Here is a 16,319-nt window from a genome sequence, read left to right as displayed (position 1 = left end):
TTGTCATTGATGGAAACACACATACTCCCCCTGCGATTTATGCTCCCCCTGATTCCATGCTCTGATCTTCCTTTCCTGATTTCTCTCCCCCTTTGACATCAATGGAAAAGGGTTACTCCCCTTGACGAAATATCTTCCTCTAATGCTTTTCTCCCCTTGACCTGCGATGCTTCACATGTCTTTCCACCACTGATTCTATTTGTATTACAAAGAGTCCTTTTGCAATTATGTCCATGACTTTGCTTTCCAAACCTACTACTCTGTTGAACACAAAGTTGACCAATATTTCCATAATGTTGATTACTAATGGAACAACTTCTTTATATCCGCCATCTGTCAAACTGTTGAAGGATCTATCTTCAAATTTGCAACCACTGCTCTTTAGACTCCCCCTCTTCAACATCCACAGGACATGAAGTCATCAAGATGGATCCTTCAAAATAATGCGTGACCCGACTCTGTAGCCAAATCATCATTAACATCTTCCATTGTAGATTCATCATGATTTTGAGACTTTAAAAACCCTGAGAGCGTGATCGCTGACATTTTTTCATTCACTTGATCTTCTTTTTTTTACTTTCTTCTCCAAACCTTATTGTACCCGATATTAGAGTTTTTCTTTATGAATACGCAAACATGAGCTATATGTCCATAGTAATGGAATTTGAAGGATTCAATGTTGAACCCAAAGAAGCCATTTGGACATATCTCTTGTGATCCTATATCTCACTTCTAGGGTTTTGATAATGTCCTTGATAATCAGCCATGTCATAAAATCTACAATCCTTAGCCATATGCGCAAAACAATAACCATTAAACATACTAAGGTGCCTCGATGAGTTGTCTTGTGATGCAGATCTAACTAAGATTTGCTTAGAATCGATCCCTCACTGAGTTGGTTCCCTTTAGTAAGTGCTTCGACCAATTCCCCGATCAAAATCCCTGTTAAAAACACGGCGAAAAAATTAAGTGCAGTGGAAAAATTTAATAAAATAGGGCAAAAACATTGTTGGTGCTTCTCGAGTCTTAGATCAAATGACTTGTCGGCGCTTTTTGATCTTGGATCTCAGATATCGACTCTTAACGATCTCAGGACCTTCACTTCTTGCAGTCTCAGGACTTCGCACCTTTAGGATCTCGGGTCTCAGCAGTTTTGTTAAATTCAATTTAAACAATCCTTCGAGGTTCCGACCTCTGATATGGCCCACTCACCATTATAAGGAATTGTGCCACAACATTTGACAGGTCCGCGGAACGGAAAAAAATTTCATCACCGTCACGTGACAGTCTCAGGTCTCAGAAATTTTAAATAATTGCAATATTATGAGGTTCCGAGATTCCGATGTCTGAGTTATGGTTCTCTGTTACGAGATCTATCAATAGACGATCTCGGTGCCGACACTTGACATAATTTGAAAAAAAAAATGGCTAAGTTTTAGCTTCTCTTGGCTTAAACTCAAATTTGATCTTTTGATTCCTCTGAGCTTCAGTGTTCTTTCAGCCTTTCCTCTCAGCTCCCTCCTTCAGCTCTACTCCTCACTTAAACAACTCTCGCCCTTTTCTGCTCCTTCGACAACACCCTGACGACGATACATATATGTACGCGGACTCTCGGGTCTGTTTAATTAAATACAGGGTTTAAAGAATTGTAAGAATAAAATCATCTTACAGAAGGATTGGTTGAATGAGCTCGAAGCTCTCAAGCCAAAATTTCCGGGCATAAAACTCTCTCTTATCCCCTCCACTTTCATTAATCAAAGGAAATATATCATAATTACATTATTTGGTTTAGATACTTGAAGATGGGATCTAAAGACTCATTTGGGGAAAATTGAACTAAAACTACAACTATTGCAACAAATTGTCTATTTTAACTAATTACATGTCCAATTAAATAAAATCCTAGCTTAACAAACCACACAATGAGGAACCAACTCCTTTGGTAAAAGTTTCTGACCTCTCGGTCAAAGAGAAATTACAGGTGTCACTGCATCATACTCCCAAGGAACAAAGATTTAATGGGCTCTTGTCCATGAGTTCTTCAATAGATTTTCCATTTTTTCGTGGGAGTGTGGAAATCATCAGGTTACATTTGTCACTAGCATATTCTTTCACTTAACCAAGTACTCAAAGTATTCTTTGTCCCTAGTATTCTTGATCAATCATTTGTCCAAGATCTTCTCTGGTTGAAAAGGTTCAGTGACTGGCAATTATTTCTCCCATTGTACTAGTTGTTGCTTTTGATCATTGTTTGGTTGTTCTATGTAAGGTTCATACTTATATAGATTTGCTACATTGAAAATAGGTGGAATTCCAACTCTAAGAGGTAGTTTAAGTTCATAAGCATTGGCACAAAATTTCTTCAAAATTTTGCAAGGTCATATCTTTTTAAACTTTAATTTGTTATACTTGCTCTTGGAGAATCTCTCTTTCCTCAACTGTGCGAGTACCAAATCTCCAACTTCAAAAATTTTCTCCCTTCTACAAAGATATGCTTTGTCTTTATATTTCATACTAATGCCATACAATTTTTGTTTGACCTGGTTATGGATTTCTTGTATTGTTGTAGCAAAATCTTCTCCTATTGGCTCCTTTGCTCTGTTTGTCCCAAATTTCTAAGTTCATGTACTCCCCTTGGGCTCATTCCATACACAATCTAGAAAGGGCTTTTTCCGGTACTTCTGTTTGGAGTGTCATTGTAAGCATACTCGGCTTGTGCTAGAATCTGGTCCCACTGCTTAGGGTGATTTCGAGTCAAACTACACAGAATGTTTCCAAGACTTGTGTTCACAACTTCAGTCTGACTATTGGTCTACAGGTGATATGTTGAACTGTACTGCAATTATGTGCCAAAATCCTTCCATAATGTCCTCCAGAAATGTCCCAAGAATTTGGTATCTCGATCTGAAGCAATGTTCTTAGTAATTCCATGTAGTCTTACTACCTCTTTAAATAACATATTAGTAATATGGATAACATCACTAGTCTTAGCACAAGGAATAAAATGAGCCATTTTTGAAAATATATCTACCACCACAAAAACAGAATCATTACCTTTTTGAGTTTTAGGCAATCCCATAACAAAGTCCACACTTACTGAATCTCAAGGCCTCTCTGGAATTGGCAATGGGGTATACAATCCAGTGTTATGACTTCTTCCCTTGGCATACTAACAGGTTCTACATCTCTTTACAAACTTCTACACATTCGATCTCAGCTTCGACAAATAATAATGTCTCTTCAACAAGTCATAAGTCTTGTCCCATCCAAAATGTCCTCCAAGGCCTTCGCTATGCTTTTCTTTGATCAGGTTCTCCCTCATGGAATAGATCATAATGCATAGTTGGTTATTTTTAAAAAGTAGACCATCTTGAATCATCTAAGCAAGCCATGGACTCCTATCTTGAGTAGCTGGATGTTTACAAGCTTCAAAGGCTTCCTTGAATTATGTATCCTCCTCATACAACTCCTTGACAAAATCAAATCCCTACACTTGAATTTGACTTTCCTGCAACAAAAGTCATATGTTGCTCAAAGCATCAACAATTTTGTTAGATTGACCACAGATATGCTCCAAAACAAATGTGAAGCTTTGTAGGTACTCAAACCATTTAATATGTTTCTAGTTCAATTTAGGGTGTTGCATTATATATTGAAGAACATGATTATCTGTATACAAAATAAATTCCCTAGACCATAAATAATGCCTCCACTTTTTAAGAGCTTGAATCACTGCATAAAACTCCTTATCATAGGTTGTGTGCTTTCTTCTAGCCTCATTCAACTTCTCACTGTAATAAGCTATCGGGTTGTCCTCCTGGCTAAGTAATGCTTTGATTGCATCATTGTTGGCCTCAATCTTCACTTGAAAAGGTTTATTAAAATTTGGAACAAGTATTGGTTGTTCTGTAATCTTCATCAACATTTGAAATCCTCTTTTAGCTTCATCGGTCCACCGAAATGGTTGTTGATTTTTCTTCACTGTCTCTACAATTGGTGTGCTCATCTTGCTGAATTTTCTAATAAGCTTCCTGTAAAAACTCACCAAACCATGAAAAATTCTAACTTCAAAAACACTTTTGGGAGAGGGCCATTCAAGGATAGCTTTCACCTTACCTGGATCCATCTTCAATCCTTCTCTGGAAATCACAAATCCTAGATATACAAGCTCTAACTTCAAAAAGGAACATTTCTTCAAATTCACAAGCAACTTCTCTTGTTGTAATTTCTTTAGTACATATCTCAAATGTCTTAGATGCTCTTCCTTAGACTGATTGTACACTAAAATTTCATCCAAGTAAACAATCACAAACTTCCCTATAAACTCCTTTAGTACTTCATTTATCAACCTCATGAAAGTACTAGGTGCATTGGACAAACCAAGGGACATTACCTTCCATTCATACAAACCCTCACTAGTTTTAAAAGAAGTTTTCCACTCATCTCCCTCTCTAATTCTGATTCGATGGTATCCACTCTTCAAATCAATTTTAGAAAACCAATTGGAACAACTTAAGCAATCCACTAAATCATCAATACACGGTAGGGGAAAACGATACCTGATGGTGAATTTATTTAAAGCTTTGGAGTCTATACACATGCACCATCCGCCATCCTTCTTTGGAGTCGACATTGTGGGTACAACACATGGACTAAGACTTTATTTGATCAGTCCCTTATCTAATATCTCCTGCACTTGCTTCCTGATTTCTTCATTCTCTTTAGGTGTCATACAGTAGGCAACTTCTTTTGGAAGACTTTCACCTGGTATCAAGTCAATATGACGACTGATACTCCTCATTGGTGGTAACTCACTTGGTAGATCATCCACCACAATGTCATCATATTCTTCTATCATTTCTTGAATTTCTACAGGTAAATCAATAATAATACTACAAATATTACTCTAGGCTTGCAAGCAATAGAAAAATTATGTCTTCTAGTTCCAACTGCTGCAAAATTTCCTTGCCACTCATTAACAACGCCTTTGAATCACTACCTCCAGAAGCCCCTTCTTCTTGTGATGGCAACAAAGTATGGTTGATGCCATCCTTCCGGAACTTATAAGTATTTTCTTACCATCATGCACCACACTTTTGTCAAACTGCCATGGTCTTCCCAACAAAATGTGACATACATCCATCGACATCACATCACACAAAAATTTGTCTTTGTAACTATATGTAGTTTTATCTCACACTGATCATTCATCAAAATCTGATGTCCCTTCTACAGCCAAGACACTTTATAGGGTGTTGGATGCTTCTACTTCTTCAACTTCAACTTTTCTACAACCTCTGTAGACACTAGGTTGTATGTACTACCGTTGTCAATCACTACTTTATAACACTTACCCTGGATTTTACAAATAGTTTGATATAATGCTTTCCTCTGGTCTGGTTCTACCGCTTCCTTCTCCTATTTGATCAACATGTTCTTAATCATTAGGGCTTCTCTCGTCTCTAGCACATTTTCTGCTTCTTGCACCTTTGCCTCCACCTCTTCTACTAGAGTTGCAACAATGTTCCTTTGACCTGGTTCTCTATTATCTGGACATTCATAAGTCATATGTCTGAGATTTCCACACCTGTATCAATGAACCTCTCTCCTACCTCTTCCTCATCCTATGGAAAAGGATCCCCGACCTCTAGACTCTCGTTCCTATTGTCGTTGTGGACTAGAACTACTAGCCCCATCTTTTGGTGAAGTAAATCTTCCTATGTTGTGTTGTTGTCCTCTACCTCTAACAACACATTTACCTCTGCCAACTTGTTTCCTTGTAAGCTTCTCCTCTGCTTTCAAAGCAATTTGGTATGCCTCCTCTACTATCCTTGGTGACAATACATTAATTTCATCTTGTATATCCAATCTAAGTCCATTTATGTACCTTGCAGTCTTCTCTGCAGACTCTTCCACATATCCAGCTCTAATATTCGCCTTATAGAACTATTATGTATATTATTTGACTATCGTACCTCTCCGCCTCAGGTTTTGCATATTTCTGAACAAAGACAGTTGGTAATCCTTTGGTAAAAACTTCCCTCTCATCTTTGTTAACATCCTATCCCAACTCTTGATCTTTTGCTTATTCTTTCTTCTTCTCTTTGTTTGCACACCATCCCACCAGAGAGTTGAATGTCCCTTTAACCTTATTACTGCAAACTTGACCTTTTTCACCTCATCCATTTCTTCATTCAAAGAATTTATCCATTTCTGTGATCCAGTTGATAAGCTCTTATGGATTCATGCTACCTATGTAAGAAGACAAATCTGGTTTGGGTTTCATAACAAATCCCAAAATTGCTTTGAATATCTTAGCCTCTATTGGTTCTTTTGTTGCTTCTTCTTCTTCTTAAGCTTCTTCCTCCTCAGAACTCACATTTTTAGCTTCTGGTTCTCGATGTTGACCAATCTCCATTGCTACTATTCGTTCTTCTAATTTTTGCATTGCCCTTAATACCTCTCTATTGGCAACATGTATTTTTCCTCTTCCTCCTCTTATGCCTCTTCCAGTGCCTCTAAGAGCTCTAGGCGACATGATTTATGTTCTTGAAGCAGACGCAGGGTTTGCTATGATACCACTTGATGCAAATCTAACTAATATTTGCTTAGAATAGGTCCCTTTCTGAATTGGTTACCTTTACTAGGTGCTCCCTTCAATTCCCTAATCAAAATCCATGTTAAAAACACGATGACAAACTTAAGAGTAGTGGAAAAATTTAATAAAATAGGGCAAAAACATTGTTAGCGCTTCTCAGATCTCAGGTCTCGGATCAAATGAATTCTCAGTGCTTTCTGATCTCGAATCTCAACTCTTAGCTATCTCAGAACCTTCACTTCTCACAGTCTCAGGACTTCGTGCCTTCAGGATCTCGAGTCTCGACAATTTTTTTTAAATTAAATTTGAATGATCCTCCAAGGCTTTGACCTTTGATATGGCCCACTCACAGTTATAAGGAATTATGCCACAACATTTGGTAGGTCCACGGAACGGAAATATTTTCCATCACTGTCCCATGACGATCTCAAAACTTTTAAAGAATTGCAATATTATGAGGTTATGAGATTCTAATGTCTGGGTTTTGGTTCTCTGTTACGAGATCTATAAATATACAATCTTGGCCGCAACACTTGACAAACTTTCTAAAAAGAAAAAAAATTGGCTAAGTGTTAGCTTCTCTCGACTTAAACTCAAATTTAATCTTCTGATTCCTTTGAGCTTCGGTGTTCTTCTGGCCTTTCCTCTTGATTCCCTCCTTCGACTCTACTCCTCACTTACACAACTCTCACCCTTTTATGCTCCTCTTGCAACACTCTGACCATGATACATATACGTACGCAGACTCTCAGGCATGTTTAATTGAATACAATGTTTAAAGAACTATAAGAATAAAAACGAATTACAGATGGACTAGTTGAATGAGCTCAAAGCTCTTAAGCCAAAATTTCCACGTATAAAACTCTCTCCTCTCCCCTCCACTTTCAATAATCATAGGAAATATATAAGAATTACATTATTCGGTTTAGATCCTTGAAGATAGGATCTAAAGACTCATTGAGGGAAAATTGAACAAAAACTACGACTACTGCAACAAATTGTCTATTTTAATTAATTACATGTCCAATTAAGTAAGATCCTAGCTTAACAAACCACACATTGAGGAATGCATCATCTTTGACGATCTTCTGTAAACATTCTTTCTTGGAGGAGGAATAACCCTTTGTTGATCCTTGTCCTTGATTACTTCAATATTAATTCTTGAAGTAGCATTGCTCTTAATCTTCTTTTGACCTTGACTTGGCCTTTAAAGGATATTGTTATCAAGCTTCTCGTCAATTTTGCTTTGCAGGGGTTTGGAACTTGTACCTTCATTGCATGGGGTTTCATTTGCTTCTTTCACCTTCATCTTCAATCAATAAATGGCATTATTCTTCTTTTGGTCATCCAACAATTTCTCCTTTTGCCATTTCCTGATCTTGTCTATTTCAATTAGGGAAGCGTCAAGTTCTCTTTGCTTTTGAGCAATATCTTCCTAAAACTAGCTTTTCAAAACTTTTCTTCTTTCTTCTGCCTCCTCTACTTGTAGTTTTAGAAGGGTGACATTTTCTATTGCTTTGTTAAAATCTTGCATTTGTTCCTTCTGCCTTTCACTTTCCTTTCTGAGCTTGTTTATTTCTGCTAGAGATGCATCAAGTTCCTTTTACTTTTGACTAACTTCTCATACGCACTTCTGAACAAATTACTCTAGTTGGCTTATCAATGTTTTCTCTTTCTTTTCAGCTTCCTGCACTTGAAGTTTTAGAAGGGAAACTTCTTCTTCAAGTATCTGACTTCACTTCCTTCCTTTGTTAAGATCGCATAAGGTGTTGATCAATTCTCCATCCATGTCAACTACTTCTTATTCTTCATCTAGTTCATCTGAATCACAATCATCATCATCTTCTTCATCTTGACTTACTTGCTTCTTTGAGTAGAGATCATGGAGCTTCTTCCAAAGATTTTTAGTTGATGAGCACTGATCTACTTTGGCTTTTACAAGGGCTGGCATAGCTCCTAGAATGAAATTCATTGCTTTTGTACTATACCTTCTAGATTCATTGATTGATGTGTGTCTAGAAATAATAGAGTGCCAAACACCACTTACATGAACTTTCAAATAGGATTCCATTCTAGATTCCCATATTTCATATTTGGCTTCATCAAACTTAGGAGTTGGATAACCAACTTGATTGTCTTCATTAGCTATAACAGATTTGGAGACTACAGCGATACCAAAAACTTCCTTTGATCATTTGGATGCATGCTTCTTTGAATTTCCCATGTTTGCACTTTTGAGATCTGCCTTCCAACTGTTAAGTTGTAACTGAAAGAACCTACTCTAGTACTAATTATTGGAAATACTGAGGGGGAAAATCAATATTTCAATTCAATTAGTTAATTGTTTTAATTTTCAGAGCATTAATTAGCATTACCATAAGATAATAACATAGAACAACAACACCATTCAACAATGCACGATCAAAGTCAGTAGACACAAGATTTTTAGGCTAAAACCCTTCCAGGAAAAAAACCATCAAACACTTCTTAATATAGGCCTTTAAAGTTTACATCAATAGGAATCTCCGAATTCCAAGATTCTCCAACTACAACTGGAAGGAGGCTCCAACCTCCTAATTTATCAACTCCAACTAAAAGGACTCTCCAACACCCTAGTTTACTTGCTCCAACTAAAAAGAAGCTTCAATGCCCTGGTTTACCAACTCCAACTGGAAGGACATTGCAATGCCCTAGCTTTATCAGCTTTGACTGAAAGGATGCTTCAACACCTTACACAGGCTCCAACCTGCCCTAGCACGACCCTGTCACTCTAAATTGTTCTTAGGCTCCGACTTGAAAGAGACTCCACTCTCCTACCTTGCACCACACTACCACCCTAAACAACAAGCTACCACTCGCCCAGAAGGCTCCAATCTTTAATTCATCCTAGTGGATCATGTTTCACAATTTTCAGACGAAATCCACATGTGCTCAAAATCAATACAAAAATAAACTGCAATACAATCTTTGCTCAATCAAATATGCATCTGCTTGATATGTACATCAAAACCTAGCGTCATAAATCTTAGTTATCTTTTGCTCAAGTTGCATCAACCTATCATTAAACATCTAGCAATATAACCCTGATTGAACAAAAACTCTGCCAAATATATCACAACTTGGACTTAGATTTAACCACAACTGCAATATCATCTAGTTCAACAATGTATCCTTTAGTACTTTCAAGGTACATAAATAATGCTATAAGGCTCAACCAAGCAAACTATAGTTCAACAATAAGCTTTTCTTACTGCAACAACTAAGGCATGGCATCAATTTGAATTTCCTGCAACATACATATTCCGCCTTGTACTTCACACTGTGATGAAACCCTAGTAGTATATTTTCTCAAACTTCAAAGGCATAATTTGGTCCAGCAACATATGCTCTATACATGTATATTCATTCAGATATATCATAGATACATGGTTTCTGCTGATGTATATACTTTAGATGATGTCCAAAACTTCAAAACTGGTCAGTGTATGCTCACAAATTTCAACAGTAACACAAACACAACTGAACTATAATACCTTAGGTTTGTGTATGTATCATACCTCAGGTTGGATGGAGTGAAGTGTGCCAATGATCAATCAAATGCTCTACCCTTGAGGATGATCTCTGTGTCACTAATTGAGATATGTCTCTATATTTTCTTCTATTACTGATGTATCTCTGATTACAATCTCTGAAGAGGTCACAAAGTCTTCAACAAGCTACACCTCTGCTTCAGACTTGCTAGTACTTCAAACAAAACATTTCCTTAATTTTGATGCAATAATGAAGATATCTCTGACTTCACTTCTGGGAGATTCCAAATTAGACCCAAGAGAATTCACAATTCTATCTTATATCAACAGACCTAGTTCTTTGTAATCTTCTACAAAAGATGACACAATGGTATCCTTAGTGTGCGTTTAGGCCATAATCAACGCCGCTTTAGAAAATACTAACCAATGAAATGGTAACTTTGGAACTGCCTTTATCCAACACGAAAGTAATACAATGGAGATCAACCTTGAATGCTCAGAAGGCCCTTGACTATGTTACAACACAATCATTAATCTATGCACAACTATCCTAATATAGGGATGAAATAAGTGCAATGTATACATCAGCCTTGGAATGATTCGTTTCCAACTCTTGTTGACTCGACCTTAGAATATGAAGGCACCAAGATATTGTTATCCTCAGAACTCAGATTAGACCTTTGAATGTTGTCTTAAAACCAATCATATTTAGCCTCAAAAAGGGTCGACGAAACCTCCTTGGATTTGCTTGGATATGCTCAGAAAGTCGCAAAAAATGTTGCTTAGAAAACACAGTGAATGTTTCCAGCAAAAAATAAAAAACAAAAAAATTCCAGCAAACCCTTGCCCAAAATCTCCATTATAACATTGAAAAGACATCAACAAAACATAAATGATGATGCCCTAGTAAGTTCTGCCAAAAGAAAAGCCTCAGAGCAATGCTGCAGAAGAATAAAAATACTCCTACCTCGGGGTAGAGTGACCTCATAAGCTGCTTAGAACCTCAGCGAATTAAAAAATAAATGCCTAGACTCGTTTCCAAAACCCGGACTGAAATTTTGCCTTAGAAGAGTCCACAAAAAGGTATTAGTCGCCATGAAAAAGTCTTAAAAAATAACCATTGACCACTGCAGATAGCTCCAAGAATAGTCTCAGGTTCAACAAACAAAATAGCCGCAGGACATACGCTCTAGCCTAATGAAACAACAGTAATCAGATGTAGACTTTTAAGTGCCAAAACAATCTTCAAATTCGGCTTGTTCCTTCAGTTTTCCATTACTATTCAAGGCCTCAAAAACCATAGATAAATTCACATAAGATTAGCACCTAAAATGCCCCTAAACAGTCTCAAAGGAAGGACCAAATTAGGGATTATAAAAATTTGAAAAAACTCCTCAGTAGTATCAACGAGCAATTTCAGATCTCATGCAAAATCACCCGCAAAAGTCGCTTCAGATCTGCCTCAGGGGTAACATACCCACGAAAAACCTCAGATAGTATGCCTAGATCAACTTCAGAACAAGGCTGAATTCCTTAGAAATTCTAAAAAATCCCAGCGAGAGACCATAACAAAAAGATAAAAATGAAAGCCAGAAAACCCTTCTACAATTTGACCTTCTTCTTCAAATATTCATGACTACCGTAGGCCACAAAGATATATCAATATTTTCTATGCAAGATCGATCAAATGAGTCTAGATGAGCTATATTTATACATGCTTCTGGAGGAGGGCCAACTGAGTTGACAAAGTAAGGAAAATTTAAATTTCAAATTTAATGTTTTGGAGCCAAAAACTCCATAGATAATGAGCACAAACTTTAATTTAATTTTGGATCCTTAATAAAGTCCCTTTTATTTGACTATTAACTAGAACAGTGTAGGCCCTTTTTGTTTTAATCTCCTTGGATAATGAAAAAATATTTGTAGCATATCCTTTGGGGTTTCTTAGCCAAAACTGGGGCTTCAATCTTTGAGAAGGTATATTTCCTCAATTGTGAGGAGTTACGAGGCATCATTGACAATGCCGTTAAATAGCTTTATACCTGTGGATGCCTTTACAAGTTTTTGAAGTTAAAAATTGTTAATATTGATTAATCCCCTAATATCGCTGAATATTCCAAAATTTTGTTTTAGTTATCGTGGAAATGTTCAAGGTTACTATTAACCTAACCAATTATGTACTCATTTGAAATTACCAATATGAACTGGACAATACAAGTCTGGGTTGTCCAATTGCGACAAGCATTTTATGGTTCAATCACATCCACCCTTAGAAAAGGGCCTATATTCTTTCCCAACCACCACAACTAAGGCACCATAAATGCTTTTATAAGGCACCAAGACGTATGTGTTGAAGAATGTAGCTATGGTCGATCTTCATTATGAACAATTTGTACTTGTAAATTATAAGTTATATTTAGCATGTGCTTCATGCTTATTTATTATTTGATTTATCAAAAGAAAATTTATAAAGGCATGTTCCTCATGTCCTTTGGAAAAAGAAAAAAAAAATGAATTTTGAAATTATGATTTTACCTCCACAAGAAGATTAAATCAACCCTCCTCATGCACAAGTAAGCTCAACCCCTTATGGCACCCATTTGACCCTCAAGAAAGGCTATAAATTCAAGTGACTCATCCTCTCTCAAGGCACTTTGCACATCTCACATCAAGCAATACATCTCAGAAATCTTCGAAGGAATTTTAAGGAGTAAAGGAGGCTAAAAACATTTGTTATCAAGTGCTCCATCTGCCCTTACTCAAGCAAGTTCAGGAGACGAGTTTTTGTATCTTTCTACGACAAGGTCCAAAAGTTCTGAGATTTGTTCTTGAGGTAGAGGTTCTAAAATTCACTCTTGAGGCATAGGTTCTAAAATTCGTTCTTGAGACAGAGGGTCTGAGATTTGTTCTTGAGGCAAAGGTTCTGAAATTTGCTCCTGAAGCAAGGTCCAAAAGTTTTGTGATTCTTCTCTGAGCAAAAGAGCCAAATTTCTATGGTTTATCTATGAGGAAGAGGGCCAAATTATCTATGTTATCTTTGTGGTTGCAATCAATTTTGTGAGGGTTGACTTGGTTCCTTGATGACAAGTTGTGCTTGTCATCTATGTTGGTTAGTTGTCTTTTACTTTGTATTTGATTTCTCTCTTGTTGAATTGATTCTATAAGGAAAGGATTGCTAGGTTTTTCCCCCATGTGGGTTTTCCTAGGGTAAAATATTGCGTTATTGTGTGGTTGTCTCTTTATGATCCTTATGATATACTTTTTTACCTTTGAGCTCCTCTGTGTAATTGCTTCATGATGGAAAATATATCAAGAAGAAGATTAAACTAATAAATATCATAGAAGTAATTATCTAGATAGAGGATGCACTAGGTTTTTCAACATGGTATTAGAGCTATGGTGAAAGAGCAGCGCTTGTTCAAGCCTCCTTTGTTTAAAGAAAAAACCTCTCATGTCAAACCAGTCACCTACTAATCACGCCGAGCTTTTATAAGTCTTTCCTTAGGGCTTGTAGAAAGTCTTTTCTCTATTTTAGGTAATGCACCATATCTGTGTAGCAATCTGAAGATGACATTAGATTAAAGTTTTGCATGTGAATCATATTAAGGATGTAGAAAATGTCTAGTTGTCTTATAATTTTTCCTTTGAAGTTTCTATATGAACCAAAGGAAGAAAAATAAATCTGCTTGAAGTCTTGAATCTTGCAATTTTGTCATCAAGGAATCTCAGAAGTCCAAAATTTCTGAATACGACCTTAGTTCAGAAAGAGTAAGTTAAAGAAACTGAGTCAATTAAGTGATGATCAAAATTGAATATGAGGTCTGGAAACAAAGACATATAAAATTTATAAGAATAAATCTTGTCACTTGAAGTATGAGGTATGTATTATCATTTTTGTTCTTAGATCTCAAAAGAAGCTTTGTAAAGACCTAGTAAAAGTCTAGCATGACTTGTATAAAAGGTTGGATATTTATATTTCAAAGTTTGAAAATCTCATCAATATTGTAGTGCATCAACAAGATACCTTTAATCTTTGATGAGTAGTCTTCAAGGAACTATTTGAGTTGTAGCTCAAAATCAAGACATAGTCACATAAGTAAGAGTGGTATCTATTTTATGATTTATGGATACAAAGATCAAGAGGGAGTTGGCTTTCTTCTCAAAAGATGAGTATTTTGTATCTCTCTTTTAATTGTCACTATTGTTGTTTTTACTATTAGTTAGTATTTTATCATTATATCATGTGCTTGGCTGTAATTATTCTTCGATCCCCTCCTAGTGAGGATTGCAGGTACATAGTAAAAGCTTCCAAGGCATTGGCAGCGGTTGGAAGAAGTGGAAGAACAAATCAAAACGAGTGACAAGAAGAATCTTCTTAAATCATGAGTTAAGTTGATAGATACTATATGAAATTTTATTTCAGAGGGAGCTTGCAGATCAACAAGTTTGAAGTATGCGAGGAACAAATAGTAGCAAAGCAAGAATTGAATAGAAGTTCCTTGACAAGTCATTTGTTAGAGGGAGTAGTCAAGACTTCCTCACGAACATTGTTTTAGCTTCAGAGAGAGTTGACCTCTATGTTTGAGATGATGGACTGTCATTGATAACTGATATACTAAAAGATAATAGTGATAGAAGGAGTAGTTTGAAATATCGTAGCAAGGCATGTCTCAATTTGAGTGGGAGCACCCAGTTTGGGTGACCTAATAGCTTCTATGATTGAGTAAAGGGAGCATAATAGTTTATGGTTGAGCCAAGATATGTTGCTCAACATGTGTTGAAGTACCAACATGGTACAATTGGTCATGGATAATGTGAGAAGTATAGTTGCAGGTTTAAGCAGAAAGTTTTGAAGACAAAGAATTTGTTGCTTCAATTTGGGCTCCATTATAATTTCTTGGGGAAGCATGAAGCAAGTCATTTGTTGCACTCAGTATGACAGGGGTCGAGTATATTGCAGTTGGATTGGCTAGTGATGCAGGAGCATCCGAGCACCTTAATGAAAAAAAAACTAGAGGAAGAAGACACGTGGACAACCAGGCCAACCGTGAACAAAATTCAGTTAGTGAACAAATTTCAGTTAAAAATTCAGTTAAAATTGCCATGTATGTATAACGAGATATTAAGAATTCATTCGGGCATCAAGAAACAGAGAAAAACCTGGGCGTGTGAGGAGTGTAAGTGAGGAGATACAATGTAGTTGTAGGAGAATACGGGATTAAGGCTGAGATGCCTTAAATTGTAATCGAGTCTGTATATAATGAAATGCGTCTTATGAGAATTTGTGTCTGTGTATTTTTTTGTTTGAATTGTTTGCCAGCGATTTGGATTTTTTGAAGCCATGGTGTTTTTGTCAAATGGCCAAAGCAAAGCCTCTCACTCAGGGCACAGCCGCAGCGACTCCGATTCAGAAGAATGGAGATTGTGTGAACGTTGGAGAAATCAGACATCGTGAACATTGTACTCCATGTTAGCAGAAAGAGCAGAATGGTGTGTGAACAACCAAATCAATGTGGAGCAGCAAGTGTGGAGCTCCGAGCGAAATCAATGTGAGATATTGCGCAAAGGACCTCATGGACTAAACATGTTGCTTTGAAGACTTGTGTGGCACTGTAATAAGAAATTAGAGAGTGTGTATTTTCTTTCCCCTCCGTGGATAATAAATTAACATGCTCACATATTTTTGTGACCTGTGTGGATTTTATTGAACCTATGCGTAGCCTTTTTCAAGAAGGAGCGGCAGCAAGAATCTGCAGAAGCAACAGCAGCAAAGAACCCCGAAAAGAAAGCACGTGTGTGGATGAAGAACGACGAGAACGTCATCATGCATTGTCACCTGGTTTGTTCTAGCGAAAGCCTTCAGTATTCCAAGAACAAAGCACAGTTCTTGAAAAGATGAATGACTCATTGGCCCATAAGGCAAGTGAGACCGTGAGTAGCGTTTCTGATAGGCTTCGTGGGCCCATAACCCACAGGCCTCAAGAACAATTTATTGGGGAAATGGGATTTTGGTATACCCCCAAAATCTCGTCCCCATAAACTAGTTAAGAAGTTGTATGACTTATGAGGCTACTTGTAGGTTTTGATCAAGTGCAGGTGATGATCATGATGAAAGATATGGTGCAGAAGGGAGCAATGAAGCTCAAGTATATATCTATTGATGAGGAGATAACCGATATGTTGACAATGCA

Source organism: Pinus tabuliformis, chromosome 3_1 (genome assembly GCF_031772625.1).
Source record: "Pinus tabuliformis cultivar Carrire ecotype Pingquan chromosome 3_1, CPIR1, whole genome shotgun sequence".
Classification (NCBI taxonomy): domain Eukaryota; kingdom Viridiplantae; phylum Streptophyta; class Pinopsida; order Pinales; family Pinaceae; genus Pinus; species Pinus tabuliformis.
Note: the sequence above shows the minus strand (reverse complement) of the source record.